The sequence below is a fragment of the Pseudorca crassidens genome, chromosome 4 (genome assembly GCF_039906515.1).
Source record: "Pseudorca crassidens isolate mPseCra1 chromosome 4, mPseCra1.hap1, whole genome shotgun sequence".
Lineage (NCBI taxonomy): Eukaryota > Metazoa > Chordata > Mammalia > Artiodactyla > Delphinidae > Pseudorca > Pseudorca crassidens.
The window spans coordinates 29,611,617-29,631,126 of NC_090299.1; the positions used below are offsets into that span (position 1 = coordinate 29,611,617).

Genomic DNA, 19,510 nt, shown 5'->3' on the forward strand with positions numbered 1-19,510 from the left:
AGTAAAAAATGAATCCCATAGAGTACCCAAGAAAACTAGTTCATGACTCATGGACCCCAAACACCAAACTTCTTTATGCTCTAAGGTAGTTACTGTTAAGCACCAGGGTCAGTCTTGAATTGGTTGTTGAACTTGAAAGTTGATTTGCCCTGCCTATAGCCATCCAGCTTTCTTTTTAAAACAGGATTCTTGTCTTGGTGATAGAAGATGTTTTGTAATGAGTACTGATAACATGAAACAACACACTATTCTTTTATCAAGACAAAATTACTCTGGGCTAACCCTGCCCTGTGACACTACTTCACATAGTGTCAGAGACTCAAAAGGAACCAAACTGAACCACAGTATGTTTTGACTTACAAGCACCCCTGATGTCTCATACCCCTTCTCAGGTAACATGTGCATTTTCACAAGGACTATCTGGAAACAACGTCTATTTCTTTATTGTTTAATCCCAAAGACAAATTTGAGAAAGAAATGAGTAGCCAGTCAGGAATGGACGACAGCTCAGTGATAAGCAGTTTGGGGAGGGACTCCCAAATGAGGCTTCTTCAGTGTTGCTGGCAGCACACCACTCGACCCGTCTGTAGGGGCAGTCCTAGGATTATAATCACTTGTGTCTTTTCTCTCTTCACCCTGATACAACCAAATTTAGCCATGAATAAATCCAGTTAGGACTTGAGAGCAACACAGTGACCTTCTTTTTTACTGAGAGAGTCTGTTGGATCCTTAAGAACTAGTCCTGGACTGAAGCCAAATGCACTGGTCTTGGGATGAGAAGAAGAGCAGCTAGTGGAGCTGGAGAAGGAGCCCTAGGGAGGCTGCCACCTGGAGTGCTGTCCCTTTCATGAGCCCTTAACTTGCCTTTGGAGATTGGAGGATTAAAAAACAACATGAAGAAAATAATAACAGCCACAAACAAGACACAGGAAAACTGTGACATAAAAGCCAAGGGATGCATGTGTTTTGAGAAAGAAACTGTCAACAATGTAGAATGTGCTGAGAGGACAAATAGGATGAGGCCTTATATTGCCCAGTAAATTTAGAGATGTGGAGGTCCTGAGAAACGGGGAGAGGACAAACCAGGTGCAACAGAAATGGGTTGGTTGTCTTCCAATGTCCATTCTCCCCTTTCTCTTTGGTAACTGAATTTTTTAGCTGGACACATGACATATAAAAACTCCATTTGCCAGCCCCACTCTGTCCCTGCAGCTAGGTGTGGCCATGTGATTGATGTAAAGCGCTAAGATGTAAGTAAAAGTGTCTTGGGCCAGCTGCCAAGCACATTCCTTAAGAGCCAGCTAACACATGTCTTTTGCCACTTCTTCCCCCTTTCTGCATCCTGTTGCCTGAACATGAATATAATCATGCAAAATCAAGTTAGCTCCTGAAGGCCATACCCAAGGCATAGCAGACCAGAAAGACAGAAGCAGCCTTAAATTCTAGGGACTTTCTTGGAGCTGAGCTTCTTTACCAGCCTTGGATTGCCTACCCCCAGACCTTTGTGATAGAGAACAATAAAATTCCATTTTATTTCAGCTACTGTTCTAGCCATATCTAATCATTTCTGAAGCCACGGTCAAAAAAGGTATCTCATACACGTCATGGCCAAAGCATAACTCTTGGCCTTCCTCCCCCAAAGTCTGCTTCTCACATATTCTGCCCCATCTCAATTAATGATATCCTATAAACCCAGCTGCTTAGGCCAAAAATTAAGCATCATCTTGATTTCTCTCACAGCTTAATTTAATCCACAGAAGTCCCATCAGCAGAACCGTCAGTAAAGACCATGATTGCAACTATTTCTCCCACTCCACCCCTACCTCTTCAGTCCAGGCCGTTAGAATTTCCCTCCCAGATCACTGCCACAGCTTCCTTTCTAGTCTTTATGCTTCTACCTTTCCCTCTATTATCCATTTTCTATGAAAGATTTGAAATGATCTATTTAAAAATGTAAATCAGGTCATAACTGAATTCTCATCAAACCCATCCAATTAGTTTTCCTTCATACTTTGAACAAAATTTCAAGTCCTTGCCATGATCCACATGGACTTCCACGATATGCCCCTGACTACCTCCCGATTTCATCTCTTAACCAATCTTCTCCTAGCTCATGCCGTTCAAATTACGTTGGCCCTCCTGCTGTTCCTTGAACATCCTACCTCATGAAGATATACACACACTTCTAAGCCTTGGGTTTTGGGTTTTTTGCAGTACGCGGGCCTCTCACTGTTGTGGCCTCTCCCGTTGCGGAGCACAGGCTCCGGACAAGCAGACTCAGCAGCCATGGCTCACGGGCCCAGCCACTCCGCGGCATGTGGGATCTTCCCGGACCGGGACACGAACCCGCGTCCCCTGCATCGGCAGGCGGACCCCCAACCACTGCGCCACCAGGGAAGCCCTGCCTTGGGGTTTTGAAGAGCAGTTATTACATGCTAATTGCTGTCCTTGTTTTGTCTTATCTGTCAGCAAAATTCTCACCACTTATCCCCAGAAGCCTCTCCTGTCTCAACTGCGTTTGCCAACAAGCTCTTAGACTGAGTGAACAGTTCAGTATTTACTGAACGCTTACTTTGTGTCAGAGGAGCTTACAGATATTATCTTTTATTAAATAGAGAATATCATTATTTCTATCTTCTGGATGAGAAAACTAAGAATTAAATAGGTTAGGTGCTGTGCAAAACATGAAGAGTTAGGGATGTCAACCCAGGTGTGTGTCCCCCTTGAGCATCAGTGTTACATGTAACTCTGGTGTTCATGTACCAGTGATGAGGAAAACCAAGCCAAGAGAAACTGCATCTGGGAGTTCAAATCCAGAGAGGAGGAATCAAAGGCCTCATTTCTCATGGGAATGAATCTTCTGTTTCCTGGAAACCATATCGAAAGTGGCAAGACTGAGTAGAAGGCTTTGGAAAAAACAAAGGGAAACTATCTTCCTATCTTAGTTTGAACTGTCACCATCCTAAACTTACTTTCTCTTACTTACCAAGCTCTAAGACGACTGCCCCACTCCAGTTGGGCAATAAGATCAGATAAAGTGCCTTTTAAATATATTAAAAGAGCCTTCACACCAAACTAGTTAACTAAGATATAAATCTAAACCAAACACTAGTACAGGACAATTATGTTCTGCAAAAGTAGTTATTTCAACATTGTGCTATCTACTTATAAAAAGGAGTGGTGGAAATTGATCTATTAAAGATATATCTACAATCTATATCTATATCTTTCTCCTATTGTTTCTGTTTCTCTGGAGAAGCCTGACTAATATTGTGACACTATCATAGGCATTGGGGCCTCCTCAGGTCCGAATTGCTCCAGATTGTCTTCAATCAAAACCAGCTTCTGGGCTTCCCTGGTGGCGCAGTGGTTGAGAGTCCGCCTGCCGATGCAGAGGACATGGGTTCATGCCCCGGTCCGGGAAGATCCCACATGCCGCCGAGCGGCTGGGCCCGTGAGCCATGGCCGCTGAGCCTGCGCGTCCCGAGCCTGTGCTCTGCAACGGGAGAGGCCACAAAAATAGCTTCATTTAATTTGCCATGTTAGGCTCTGTAAAGAAAAACAACTGTTTTTAAAACAGTGATTTGCTTTTGATTTGTAAAAATCACATGTAACAGTTGCACCTGGAATAATAGCTTATAAATAGTAGGCATGCAGTAACTATTTGTTAAACATTTATTAGACTACATAACTTAGGGCATCTCTGGTTACTTAATGGCATCATATCCTAATTGCTAAGAAGAGAATGACTTCTGGAGAGCTTAAGTTAGAAATCTAAAGTTAAAGTCAGAGCCAAAATACCGTGTGTTATAGAGAAGTGGTGGCATTATGGAAATTGGAGATCCAGAGTATAGCCACAGTTTTTCTCTTCTTGAAAAATAATTTTCTTCTGAAAAATCAAGTGTTTCAAAATACATTGCAAGGCCAAGAGATTTATTTATAGCAACATTTTTTCTTCATAACTACAATACCTAATTATAGTTAACTTATAGCCATGATAGATTTGCTCCTATAAACTAATAAATACTGGTGCAAGGACTTAGAACTGCTGAACCAATGCAGGCTGGTTGATTTAAGGCATATGCATCCTCATGTGGATCATACAGGCCATTATCTCTAGCAGAGGTAGAGCTGAATGGTCAGGAATTGATTACAGTATTCCAAATAATGTCAGCTTTCTTTAATTATCAGATAGAAGTTATTGAAGCAAAGACTGGTGCTTTGGTGGAACCAAAGGCCAAAGGACAAGGTCTCTAATAATAAAATGAAAGTTATCTCAAAAAAGAAGAAAACGGGCTTCCCTGGTGGTGCAGTGGTTGAGAATCTGCCTGCTAATGCAGGGGACACGGGTTCGAGCCCTGATCTGGGAAGATCCCACATGCCGCAGAGCAGCTAGACCCATGAGCCACAACTACTGAGCCTGTGCGTCTGGAGCCTGTGCTCCGCAACAAGAAAGGCCACGACAGTGAGAGGCCCGCACACCGCGATGAAGAGTGGCCCCCGCTTGCCACAACTAGAGAAAGCCCTCGCACAGAAACGAAGACCCAACACTGCCAAAAATAAATAAATTTAAAAAAAAAAAAAAAAGAAGAAGAAGAAAACACTAGAGATATCTTAAGGAAGAGAAAATTTCATGATATTTATTTCTAGGCCAAGTCCAAATAAACACTTACCTGTGCTACCGTAACAAAGTTACATGGTTTCCTGGTTAGAAGCTATACATGATAGTCATGGGGAAACAGCTTTGTCATTTAATTAGGCATTTAGTCAGGTAACTGCAAGAAGTTGGGGGTTCTCTCCATTTCCAAATAATAAAAATATTAAAAGGCAATTGACACCTAATTTTAATATTTTTAAAATGCTTTCTTATTGAGCACCCTACAGAAATTTTAAAACTGGGGAAAATATAAGAAATGACTGCTTTTAGACATTGGCAGCACAAAACTGTGCTTCCTAAAAGAGGGGATACCAAAACGATGAACCTTACAATAATATCCTCAGCTTTCTGCCTAGAGGGACTTTCCAAGCTGGGGTACAAGGAGGTACAAGAGCTGAGCTGGCCATCCATGGGGTTCAAAGGCAAGACAAGTGCCTACCTTTAAGGAGCAGTAGCTTCTGCATCTGACTCCTCTTCTGCATTTCAAATCCCATTGCCTTGAGGCCCTTACATTTTCGGAATTACTGAAGTTTCTTCCCTAATTATCTTCTTCCTTTCATTTTCAGAACCTAAAAATCTATCCTTGAAATTTATGTCAGACTGATTTTTCTAAAAAATAAACTTAGTTGCAATTCTTCCAATTAAAATTATTCGGTGACTCCCTCTGCCTTTGGGATTAATTGAAAATATTAGCACAGAACATAATTTTAGTGATCTAGGTTCTATTAATGATCACCCCCACCTATCTACTCTGCCTTACTTTTCTACCTCCACAATATCTGACACTCCATTCTTACTGGTAGTTGCCTAAATAGGGCATTCTTCCACAAGCCCACGGCCAGCTTATGGCACACAAGGACCATGAAACATCCCACAGGGCCCCATACTTAAAAGGGTTCTGCACTTGCTTTAAGGTTCTGCTGTCAGCATCTTGAAATTCTTAATAATGTTTTTGTAAGATGATTTTACTGGGCCCCACAAATTATGTAGCCAGTCTTTTCTAGTTTTATATATTTTGTTCTCTTTGACTGGAATTAACACACACACACACACACACACACACACACACACACGCCACTAGCACTGTGGAGAATGAGGTGATAAAGTTTGAGTGAAATGTAAAAAGCGCTGGGGCACTTGGATTTGAGTTTTGGCCCTATCAGATTTTAGGCCTTAACCTCTCTTAATTTGTTTCATTATCTGTAGGGGATTAAAATATCTTTTCTGCTTACCTTATAGAGCTGATAAAAGGATTGGCTTAGATAGTGTACAAGTTTTTAAACAGTAAAATACAGAGAGGGATTTTAACCGTATCACCACATCTTAATTGGCTCACTTGTTTTAGTTAATATCAAGTAATCACCATTTCCAGGAGGAAAAATTATGATGCCAAAACAAATTATTTCTTATACTCCAACAAAAACTGAAATTTAGATGTTTGAGATTGTGTAAGATCCTTTTATAAAGTAAGTTTTAAGATGGCCTCCAAACGCCTCTGCCTTTAACTATAACTTGGAGAATATCACAAATGAATCAAAACAATCACAGATTCTTGCAGTATAAAGGGGAAAAGTTGAATATGCAACCTGGTGAGTACACCCTGTCATTTTACCTTCCAGAAATTTCCTCTCAGCAAAGTAACTCACAGCAGCTTACCCTTCAAAAAGTTCCCCAGCAAGAGAGTAGAATGCTCTGGGGAAAATGTTTTTTGACATAATATTCAAAAATGCCTTATAAAGATATATACCTAGGGGTTGAAATTCACAATTAAGTAGACAGAGATCTCCTTAAAGCAAGGGTTATTGAATAGTATGAGACTCTTGAAGTGACATGCATTTTTATAAATAAGATTTTGGTAAAAGGAGACAGGGAAAGAGAAGCTGTTTTTGGAATGCTGACGGTATGTCAGGATAGGTGCTTTCAAATACATTTTCATTAATCTTATCCTGTATTAGAATTTAATTTGAAAAATCTTAATGGAAATAAATTTGGAAAAAATAGGATATGAAAAGTAGAATTATTCTATTTTACTAGAGAAAGATGAATATAGATGTAAAAATCTTCAACAAAATACTAGCAGAGTGAATTCAGTAGCATATTAAGAGGATTATACATCCTGACTAAGTGGGGTGTATCCCAAGAAAGCAATATAATATGCCACAGTAATAGAATGGAGAATGGACTTCCCTGGTGGTCCAGTGGTTAAGACTCTCTGCTTCCACTGCAGGGGGCACAGGTTCGATCCCTGGTCAGGGAACTAATATCCTGCATGCATGCAGTGTGGCAAAAAAAAAAAAAAAAAAAAATAGAATGGAGGAGAAAAACACATAATCATTTCAATTCATGCAGAAAAGAAGTTTGACAAAATCTAATACCATATAATGATAAAAACAAACAAACTAGGAATAGAGGGGAACTTCCTCAACATGATAAAAGACATTTGTGAAAGATTATAAGTAATATTCTCAACGATGAAAGACTGAAAGTTTTCTCCCTAAAATCAAGAAAAAAACCAAGAATGCTGCTTTTGCTACTTCTAGTCAATGTTATACTGAAAGTTCTACGCAGATCAATTGGCGGAATAAAAGAAAAAAGAGAAAGAAAACAGGAGCGAAATGTATCTAAATCAGAAAGGAAGGAGTAAAAGTATCTCTGTTGTCAGATGACATGATTCTTATATATAGCAAGTCCTAAAGATTCCACAAAAAGAAGTTATTAGATCTAATCAAATTCAGCAAAGTGACAGAATATAAGATTGACATTAAATATCCAGTTATATTCTATACACTAGCCACAAACAATCTGAAAATGAAATTAGGAAAGCAATTCCATTTATAAGAGCATCAAAAATAATGAAATACTTAAAAAGAAATTTACCAAGGAGTTGAAAGACTTGTACACTGAAAACTACAAAACATTGCTGGAGGAAATTAAAGAAAAACTGAAATAAATGGGAGGACAGACCATATTCATGGATTAGAGGACTTAATATTGTTAAGGTAGCAGTACTATCCAAAGTGACTGACAGATTGAATGTAATCCCTATCAAATTCACAACAGTCTTTTTTGCAGATATAGAAGAGTTCATCCTAATATTTATATGGAATTGCAAAAGACTCCAAATAGCAAAAACAATCTTGAAAAAGTAAAGCCAGGAGTCTGTTGATAATTGGGGAGGCTACACATATGTGGGGGCCAGGGGTATATGGAATATCTCTGTACCTTACTCTCAGTTTTTCTGTGAACCTAAAACTGCTCTTTAAAAAAATCTTTAAAAAAAGAGAAGCAAAATTTAAGGACTCAAACCTTCTGATTGTCAAAACTTACTAAAAGATACAGTAATCAAAACAGTGTATACTGGCATATGAATAACATAGATTAATGGAACAGAGTTGAGAATTCAGAAATAGATCAATACATCTATGGTCAATTGAGTTTTGACAGAGGTGACAAGACCATTCATTGGAGAATGAATCGTCTCTTCAACTAGATATCTACATAAAAAAAGAATAAGGTTGAACCCCGATCTCACACCATACACAAAAATTAAGTCAAAATGAATTGAAAACTTAAATGTAAAAGCAAGAATTATAAAAAAAAAAAAACCACTTAGGAGAAAATATAGCACAGGGAACTCTACTCAGTTCTCTGTAATAAACTGTACGGCAAAAGAATCTGAAAAAGAAGAGAATATGTATAAGTAAATCATTTTGCTGTACACCTGAAACTAACACAACATTGTTAATCAATATAAATCTAATATAAAATAAAAATTTAAAAACACTTAGGAGAAAGTATAGGGCAAATCTTCATGGCCTTGAATTTAGCAATAAATTCTTAATATGTCAACAAAAGTATAAGCAACATCAACAAAAAAAATACATAAATTGGACTTCATCAAAATTTAAAACTTTAATGTATTAGAAGATACTATCAAATAAGTGAATAGACAACATGCAGAATGGTAGAAAACATTTGCAAATTGCATATCTGTTAAGGGTCTAATATTCAGAATAAAAAGACAAACAACCCAATTGAAAAAATGCACAAAGGACTTAAATAGAGATTTCTCTAAAGAAAGGCCAACAAGCACATGAAAAGATACTCAGCATTATTAGTCATTAGGAAATGCAAATAAAAACTACTCATACTCATTTTCATCTGGATGTCTATAGTTTTTTAAAATGGAAAATAAGTGTTGGCGAAGATGTATTGAAATTAGAACCCTCACGTAGTGCTGGTGGGAATGTAAAACAGTACAGCCACTATGGAAAATGGTTTGTAGTTCTTCAAATAGTTAAACCTAGGATTACTATATGACCCACTAATTCCACTCCTCAGTATAAGCCCAAAGAATTGAATGCAAGTATTCAAACCAAAACTTGTATGTGAATGTTTGTAGCAGCACTATTCATATTTGGCAAAAGGTGGAAACAACCCAAATGTCCATCAGCTGATAAATAGATGAGCAAAATGTGGTATATTCATTCAGTGGAATATTATTCAGCCATAAAAGGAAATGAAGAGTGATCTTGCTACAACGTGGATGAACCTTGAAAACATTATGCTTAATGAAAGAAGCAGTCATATAGGGCTTCCCTGGTGGCGCAGTGGTTAAGAATCCACCTGCCAATGCAGGGGACACAGGTTCGAGCCCTGGTCTCAGAAGATCCCACATACCACAGAGCAACTAAGCTCGTGCACCACAACTACTGAGCCTGCACTCTAGAACCCGCGAGCCACAACTACTGAGCACGTGTGCCATAACTACTGAAGCCCGCATGCCTAGAGCCCGTACTCCTCAACAAGAGAAGCCACCGCAATGAGAAGCCCGCGCACCGCAACAGAAAGTAGCCCCCGCTCGAAAGCCTGCACGCAGCAGTGAAGACCAAACACAGCCAAAAATAAATAAATAAATTTATATATTAAAAAAAGGGTCATAAACTGTATCATTCCGTCTATATGAAATTCCCAGAACAGATAAATCCACAGAGACAGAAAACAGATTGTTTCCAGTCTGGGGAGTGACTGTTGAATGGGTTCAGGGGTTTTCTTTTTGGGTGATGAAAATGTTTTGGAACTAGATAGAGGTGATTGTTGCACAATATTGTGAAGTAGTAAATGCCACTGAATTGAACACTTTCTTTTGGTAAATTTTTTGTTTTGTTAGTTTTACCTCAATTTTTTAAAATCGAGGGAAGAAGATTCCATAACACAAGGAGAACAATTTAAACTTTTTTGAGGAAGGAAGTGATAGGACCTGACTTCTAGGAAAATAATTTTGCTGGAGTGTGAAAGGTTTGTTGGAGAGGAAGTATATTTCAACCACAGGCAGTGAGCAGTCTTTTATAATATTGTTTATAATCATGAAAGTGGTTCTGTGTTTGTGGAGCTGGGAGAATGGAATTAAGAGTAAGAGTGAGGGCTTCCCTGGTGGTGCAGTGGTTGAGAGTCCGCCTGCCGATGCAGGGGACACGGGTCCGTGCCCCGGTCCGGGAAGATCCCACATGCCGCGGAGCGGCTGGGCCCGTCAGCCATGGCCATTGAGCCTGCGCATCCGGAGCCTGTGCTCCACAACAGGAGAGGCCACAACAGTGAGAGGCCCGTGTACCGAAAAAAAAAAAAAGAATATGAAGGAAACTTACCCTAAAAAATGTTGTCACAAAGCAGATGAAAGTTATAACTCAAAATTCCTACATGAATGGGGGGATAAACACCTTGACTTTGACTATTAAATTGGCTGAGAACAGAACAAGAAAAAAAAAAAGACTAAAATTTTATTGACATAAAAGTGCCTGGAGCTTCCCTGGTGGCGCAGTGGTTGAGAGTCCGCCTGCCAATGCAGGGGACACGGGTTCGTGTCCTGGTCCGGGAAGATCCCACATGCCGCGGAGCGGCTGGTCCCGTGAGCCATGGCCGCTGAGCCTGCGCGTCCGGAGCCTGTGCTCCGCAACGGGAGAGGCCACAACAGTGGCCCGTGTACCGAAAAAAAAAAAAAAAGATCAGTACTATGTGATTCCATTTATATAACATTCTATAAATAACAAACTTGTAGAGATGGAAAATAGATTAGTGGTTGCCAAGTGTTAGGGATGCAGGGGAAGAATGGGTATGACTATAAAGGCACCAGGGAGACTTCTGTGATGATGGAATAGCTCTGTATCTTGATTGCATTGATGATTATACAAATCTTCACGTGTAATCAAATGACGTGGAACTACACAACACATTTGGACTGATGTCAAATTCCTGGTATTGATATTGTACTATAATTCTGTTAAGAAGTAACCGTTGGCGGAAACTGGATGAAGATGGGTGAGACTCATCCGTTTTTGCAACTTTCTGTAAAGCTATAATTATTTCAGCATAAAATTTTTTTAAGACTTTTAAAACCCTACTGACGGTCTCTGGACCTAAGAAAAAAATATTTTCCACTTATTTCCAATCAGAGGAATTCTGATCAGAGTTGATTTTAATAAACATTAGTTTGCAAACTGGCCTCTGTACATGGAGGGCAAAGAGAAGCCAAAAACAGAGGCAGGTCACTCCAGATTGGTAGGTGGGAGTTTTCATAAGCAAGGGAACTTACTTCACGGGCTTGTCTTGGGCATCCACAAGATGAGTAAATCTCTGCACCTACCCACCAGAATCTTAAAAAATTGTATAGAGGCCTTAACTGGGTTCAGTCACTTACACAATCCAGAGGATCTCAGCAACAGCTTACTCTCGTCCTTGGAGTAACTCCCACTGTGGGAACATGGGGTGGAGTGTGCATTGCAAGGACAGGGGAGGGGGTAAGGAGCCTCTGAATGCCCCAGTTCAGCTTGAGGGACACTTGGCAGTCACATCCTCTTAATCATTACCTCCTCCAACAATAAAGCATAAACAGTAAAACAGAATGGTATAGAATTTTAAGTATACTCTAGGATAGCATAGATTTCAATCAGACATCATCTCTAAAATATACGCCTATGGCTTCTGAAAAAGATGGAGTCTGACCATTTAACAGGCCCTGATTCAGTACAGCTCAGGTCAATTTGGCTTTTGTCTAAATTGTCTGAGCAACTGCCTCATTCATTTTATTCTTCTGGGTCAGAAAGGATCAGCAAGGTTTGCATTCCTGATCATTGAAGCTCAGACTAGTCCACACAGGCTGACAGGAGCAATGTAGCTGTCTATAATGTCACTGTTAGTTGCTTCTTTTGAGTTTTTATATTTGTAGAATGATCCTTGGTGTTTACTTCTCAACTCAAAGAAGTTGTCCCACTGACATATATATGAACCATGGTTTGGGGCTGTTTGACATTTGATTGTATTTAAAAGATATTTGACTGGACTAGTTCACTGTTGAAGCCTTATTCATGACACCCAACTCAAATACCATTGTCTCCAACAAGTTGTCCCTGATCTCCCTGCCTGCCCCACGCCCATTAGAATAGATTGGTTTTCTTCCATATGCCTACAACACATGACTCTCAGCCTGAAGGTCATTTTGCCATGGGTTATAGAATCTAATAACATCTGTGCTTCCACTGAATTTAAACTTTTTGATTACAACAGCCTAATCTCAAAGTATCTACCATAGTTCTTATCACAAAAAAGTGGTACAGAAATCTTGGTTGAATTTAATTTACACAAATTACATGATAAATTTATCCTGATGAGAATTCAGGATCTAGGATTTGAGGGGTTCTCAATTGGCAAAATTAGGAAAGAAAATAAACCTTGTATTTCTAAGCTGCAAGCAGGAAAACTGTATTTAACAAGGCAATTTAGTTACAAAACTGTAAAGCGAGCATCTCCCATGTTCTTAGGAAAAATGTAACTTGGACAAAATTTTAATGTGAATGCAGATATTCCAGACTGAGATCAGTGCATGATAAGCATGTAGCATAGTGCTGGGTACAGAGTTAGCACTCAATAAATGTTACCTACTGCCTATTTCATTAATTTTAAGAATTTTTTTAAATTAGTTTTTATTGGAGTATAGTTGATTTACAATGTTGTGTTAGTTTCTGCTAGACAGCAAAGTAAATCAGTTATATATATATATATATATCTCCACTCTTTTTTAGATTCTATTCCCATATAGGTCACTACAGAGTACTGAATAGAGTTCCCTGTGCTATATAGTAGGTTCTTATTAGTTATCTATTTGATATATAGTAGTGTGTGTATGTCAATCCCAATCTCCCAATTTATCCCTCCCCTCTTTCCTGCTTAGTAACCATAAGTTTGTTTTCTACATCTGTGACTCTATTTCTGTTTTGTAAATAGGTTCATTTGTACCATTTTTTTTAGATTCCACATATAAGCAATGTCATGATATTTGTCTTTCTCTGTCTGACTTACTTCACTCAGTATGAAATCTCTAGGTCCATTCATGTTGCTGCAAATGGCACTATTTCATTCTTTTTTATGACTGAGTAATATTCCATTGTATATATGTACCATATAAGATGTACCTTTTTTTCATTTTAACCTGTAGAATCAGGATGCACCCTGCAATCCACAGTATCTTACAATCTCTGTCAGCCAGAGGCAGTCTTGGTGTAGGTGTTTAAAAATCTTTCCTTGATATCATTTGGAAAGAGCAAGAAGACACCAACAGCAAAGTGTCTTAGGTTCAGTAAAATATGGATATTTTAATTGTGCATGGTTACATCCTAGACTAGTACCTGGCATCTAGTAGGTGTGAATATGTGTTGAATAATAACTAGTATGGTAACCTTTGGTTATGATGTAAATTTTAAGGTACCTTATAAATTGGAAATGTGCATATAAGACAAGAGCTCCCTTCATTTGGTGATGTCTATACAAGTGAGTAGAATGTCACCCTTGTTCTAGCTCATATTCAGACATTAGCATTACCAGTTATTGCAGGAAAGTTGCAAATTAGGCATTTTGCAAAATGCCACAAAGGCATTGTGTGGTGTTCTGCAAATACATGCATCGGAGGGGCAAATACCTAAGAGCCACTGGTGCTCGTTGCCCTTCTCAACACAATTGATCTTGAGCCATTTCCTACTTTCTTGGTAGAAAATGTATTCCCTGTGTTATTCATTACCAAAAGTAGTGCAGGTTACTTCACCTTAAAAGGCAATGTGAATTTCTTGGTTGCAGTAATGAAATAGACAAGACTCGAGTGAGATTTTAAAAGAATCGTGATGGAATAAAGGAATAAAAGTATCAGAGGGCTTTTCCCCCCTAAACCCAGTAGGGTGTATTATCCAGTTTCTTTGAGGCTTTTCTTTTTTTTGCTGTGCCGTGCATCTTGTGGGATCTTAGTTCCCCAACCAGAGATGGAACCCCGGCCATGGCAGTGAAAGAGCCGAGTCCTAACCACTGGACCACCAGGGAGCTCCCTCTTTGAGGCTTTTTAGAAATGACACAGAGAATTTTCTGTTTCATGTAAGAGAATTGAGAAATCAAAATATAAATATATACGCGGAAAAAAAATCTTCCTCTGCAATTCATCTCTTCTTTTTGACTAATGTCACTAACCACTATCCCATTACCCAGGCATTTAATCTTTCTCACCCTACAAGTCTAACCAGCCACTAAATTCTGGACATTCTGCCTGTGCAATATTGCTGTCCTTCTCCCTACTTCCACAGCTACTGCCAGTTCAAATTCTGGCTTTCCTTATCTGGTGCCAGTTATAACTGCCTTCCAGATCATTTCCTCTATTCCAGTGTCTCCTATTCTGAGGCATGCCATGCTGATAGAAACCGATTACCAATTTCACACCCCAAAACCTTCAGAAGCTCCTTTTGCCACATCGATGGCTAATAGGCATCTCACATTCAATATGTCCAAAACTGTGGCCCTGATCTTCTCCTCCAAGCTCTCACTTCCCATAATCTTTCCCTATCAATCAGTGGTGGACGTTACAAAATCAACATGTTCAGCCGGCAGCTCCTGATTTATGCTGCAAAACTCATTGCTCCCATAGTTTTCCCTGTCATTCCAGTTAATCGCGGCAAAAATCTTGAAGTCTTTTTTGACACCTCTTATTTCCACACTTAACATCCAATCCATCAGGGAAAAAAATCTGTTAGCTCTTATATCAAAATAGATATCCAGACCAGCTGGCCTGAGCCACTATCGACTTTTGCTTCCATTGCTGCAGTGGCCCCTACCTCGTCTCCCACCTTCTACCCTTGGCACTCAAAAGTCTGCTCTTCTCATCACAGGACAGAATGATCCTTTAAAAAACATAAATCAGATTTGTTACCCCTTTGTTCAAAACCCGGCAATAGCACTATTTCCTATAATTTCCTAGCATGATCTGCAAGGCCCCACGTGATCTGCCCTCCACGTCACCTTTCTGATCTCATCACCTACCACTCTCCCCTGCAGCCGTGCTGGCCTCCTTGCTGAGTTCTCCAAACAAGCCCCAGCCATGCTCCCACCTTAAGGTCTTTGGATAGTCTATTCTCTCTGCATGGACTACCCTTTCCCCAGGTATTTACCTGGCTGTTTCGCTAACATCTTCATATTTTTGTTTAAATTTCACCTTCTCAGTGAATAAATATCCTCTATAGAACCAAACCCTCTCTACTGCCCAGTACTCTTGAGCCTCCTCACCATGTTCTACCTTTATTTTTTCATGATGGCATTCACCACCTTCTAACATACTATACAGTTTTCTTATTTCTTATTTGTATTGTCTTTCTCCCTCTGCTACGATAGAAGCTGCACAGATGCAGGAATCTTCGCTGATTTTCTTCATGGATGTACACTAAGCACTTACTTTGCTGAACATACTGTGAGTACTAAATGTTTTTTAAAGAACTTAATTAAATGCCAACCAATTAAGAGTGGACATTCTGGACATGATGAGAAAACGTCCACACAACAAGTCCTAACCTATTTTCCCATCTTTATCACCTACTTCACTCCTTCAATTTTCTACACTTCAGTGAATAGAATACCCACATTTAGGTAGTTTTCATGAGAATAAAATACTGGAGAAAAATGTACTTCTATGAAAAGCCTTTTTAACCCTAGGTCATTTGTCCAAATTACGATGCTAAAAAGGGGGACTATTTCAGGTGTCTTTCACAGTCATTCCCAAGGTGGTTGTTTGCACAGTTCCTAAGTGAAGATGGAATAGCGCCACCTGCTGTCGGCCTGCTGATTTTGATTAAATGACTTATTTGGGCCTTTCTGTAAGCAATTTGCTCTCTAATACATCTTAATACTTGCCTTCTTGAACTTTGTTCAGTTCTGTCTTTCATTTTATCACACAATACTTTTTATCTGGCCATATACATTTTTTCTCTTCTTATTCTATAAAAAATAAGTTTGTTTTGTAATTACTGCCAAAAACATTTGTCTGTTGTATAACTAAAACATAGTACAAACAAGGAAATGATTCATTCACAGAAATGTGGAAAATTTCATATCTCATCTCTGGGAAAATTAAGGAAAGTGTTAAAGTAGTAATTCTAATTTTTCTGGTATATTAGTCATTTCACATCATGGTTAAGTCATGAATAAAGAATATTTCCTCCTAGGGAAAATACCCTTCTTGTGTCCAGATCTTCAGAAATGCAGATGTCACTCTTTTTTCTCCATTAGTGATTATTACAGTGATTGCTTATCATAGAGTCTATTAAATAAAGGCAAGATCGGTCTGACCCTAAACGTCATCAGTTCACCCAACAGATATTTATTGAGTGCCTACTGTGTGTCATATTCTGTTATAGGTGAAGGTGATTCAGCAGTCCAAAACTGACAAATTCCCTATCTTCAAGGAATTTACATTTCAGTTTTGGTTGTCCATTCGTTGCTTAGCTAGTTTGGGAAGACTGACAATGCTTGCCCTCCTGGTAGCTGATATTTAACTGAAAGGAAACAAACCATGGCCCGTTAGGAACCGGGCTGCACAGCAGGAGGTGAGAGGCTGGAGAGCAAGCGAAGCTTCATCTGTATTTACAGCTGCTCCCCGTTGCTCGCATTACCACCTGAGCTCCACCTCCTGTCAGATCAGTGGTGGTATTAGATTCTCTTAGGAGTGCGAACCCTACTGTGAACTGCGCATGCTAGGGATGTGGGTTGTGTGCTCCTTATGAGAATCTAATGCCTGATGATCTGAGGTGGAGCTGAGGTGATGCTAGCGCTGGGGAGCGGCTGCAAATACAGATAATCATTAGCAGAGAGGTTTGACTGCACAGAGACCATGATAAATCAATTGCTGGCAGACTCATATCAAAACCCTATCATTGAGTGGCAAGTGACAATTAAGCTGCATCTGGTGGCAGGCTTTATAGTGGCAAGTGAGTTGATGTACTTCAGTTGTACAGCTGCATCTGGTGGCAGGCTCTAAGTCAGAACCTGACACTTATTTTAATCTGAGCGTGGCCTGCCCATTATTTTATTTACCACTTCTGCCCACGCCTCTTTCCCATATTGCACACTTGTCTCAGTCACATTTTGGTAAGCCCACAAGCTAAGCCTAGACAAAAAGTAAAAAACAAATGTCACTGGAGAGCTTCTTTGAAAAGGGGGAAAGACCCAGTGATGAGACAGCAGAAGACTCTAAGACTGCCCACAAAAAGAAAGCTGCATTTAAAAGAAAATACCAAGAGTCCTACTTAAATTACGGGTTCATTGCAACAGGTGATTCACGTTCTCCAAGCCCACTTTGTATAATATGTGGCAACTGGCTATCCAAGGAAGCCATGAAACCTTCAAAACTGCTTCGCCACGTGGAGACCAAGCACACCGCATTAAAAGACAAGCCTCTAGAGTTTTTCAAAAGAAAAGAAAACTTGAACACGAAGAACAGAAGCAATTAGTGAAGGCCACCACTTCATCAAGTATGTCTGCACTGAGAGCATCATTCTTAGTGACTAACAGCATTGCTAAAGCTAAGAAGCACTTTGCTATTGGTGAAGAGTTGATCTTGCCTGCTGCTAAGGACGTTTGTCATGAACTTTTAGGAGAGGCTGCAGTTCAAAAGGTGGCACATTCCTCTTTCAGCTAGCACCGTAACTAGACGAATTGATGAAAAAAAGAGGATATTGAGGCACAATTGTTAGGATTAATGAGTCACCGTGGTACGCAATCCAGGTTGACGAGTCTACCAATGTTGACAACAAGGCAATAATGCTTGTTTTTGTGCTATATATTTTTCAGGAGGATGTGCATGAGGATATGTTATGTGCACTTTTGTTGCCAACCAACACCACAGCTGCAGAACTATTCAAGTCTTTGAATGATTACATATCAAGAAAACTGATTGGTCATTTTGTGTAGGTATATGCACGGACGGAGCAGCTGCCATGACTGGACGGCTTTCTGGTTTCACTACTCAGGTCAAAGAGGTCGCTTCTGAATGTGAAGTATTCTACGCACTGTGTCATACATAGGGAAATGCTGGCTAGCCGAAAAACGTCACCTGAACTTAACAACGTTTTGCACGATGTGATTAAGATTATCCACCACATCAAAGTACATGCCCTTAACTCACGTCTGTTCGCACAGCTCTGAGGAGATGAAAGCAGAGCACACACGTCTTCCCTTATACACAGAAGTAAGATGGCTTCTAAAGGGAGATCACTGGCCAGAGTTTCTGAGTTATGAGATCCGCTCCAGAGATTTCTTTTAGAAGAACAGTCACCACTGGCAGCACATTTCAGTGACACAGAATGGGTCGCAAAACTTGCTTACTTATGTGACATATTCAACCTGCTCAACGAACTCAATGTCACTTCAGGGGAGAACGACAACTGTGTTCAAGTCGGCAGATAAAGTGGCTGCATTCAAAGCCAAACTGAAATTATGGGGGCGATGAGGGAACATTGGGATTTTTGACATGTTTCAAGCATTAGCAGAGATTTTGAAAGAAACTGAGCCAGGGCCTTCTTTCTCCCAGCTGGTGCATGATCACCTATCTCAGCTTTCAAAAGAGTTTGAGCATTACTTCTCAACGACAAAAGACCCCCAAACTGGGAAGGAATGGATCGACGACCCATTTGTGAATAAGCCAGGTGAATTGACTTTGTTGGTGCTAGAATCAACTGCTTGAGATCTCAAATGACGGTGGCCTTAAAAGTATGTTTGAGACAACTTCAAATCTCCATACGTTCTGGATTAAAGTCAAGGAGGAATATCCTGAGACTGCCACAAAAGCACTGAAAAGCCTGCTTCCATTTCTAACATCCTATCTTTGTGAAGCAGGGTTTTCTGCAGTGACAGCAACCAAAACGAGGAGATCACGGAGTAGACTGGACATAGCAGCACACTTCGGGTGTCTCTGTCCCCATCTCCCCCAGATGGGACCATCTAGTTGCAGGAAAACAAGCTCAGGGCTCCCACTGATTCTGCATTATGGTGAGTTGTATAATTATTTCATTATATATTACAATGTAATAATAATAGAAATAAAATGCACAACAAATGTAATGCTCTTGAATCATCCTGAAACCATCCCCTCTACCCTGGTCCGTGGAAAAATTGTCTTCCACGAAACTGGTCCCTGTTGCCAAAAAGGTTGGGGACTGCTGATGTAGAGGTTGCAATTTAAAATAGAATGACCATGCAAGTCACTGTCTAACTGGGTTTGGGGTAGGGGGGTGTTTTTTGGAATGATGAAAATGTTTTAGAACTAGTTAGAGGAGGTGGTTGCACAACATTGTGAATATTCTAACTGCCATTGAATTTTACACTTTAAAATAGTTCATTTTTTAACCTTTTTAATGAAATACCTAGTGTGCTCTTTGCCCATTATTCTTTGTCACATTGTCCCTGGTGCCCAATGTGCAGATATCACTTACGGCTGTAGCTCTAGCACTCCAGTCACTAACTTCTCTTTTCTTCAATAGACAAGGCTTTATGTTATAT

The 19,510-nt window shown here is 39.7% G+C and overlaps 1 long non-coding RNA gene across 3 annotated transcripts in view; it reads left to right on the forward strand.

The window, feature by feature from the left end:
* Positions 1-19,510, forward strand: part of LOC137223488 (uncharacterized) — a 253,335-nt gene that overhangs the window by 221,219 nt on the left and 12,606 nt on the right. Inside the window, exon 4 of one of the 3 annotated variants that reach the window (XR_010942897.1) lies at positions 15,353-15,428. The exons of the other annotated variants lie outside the window; for them this stretch is intronic. This is a non-coding gene — a long non-coding RNA (uncharacterized lncRNA). The remainder of the gene's footprint in view (positions 1-15,352; positions 15,429-19,510) is intronic. 3 annotated transcript variants of the gene reach the window in all.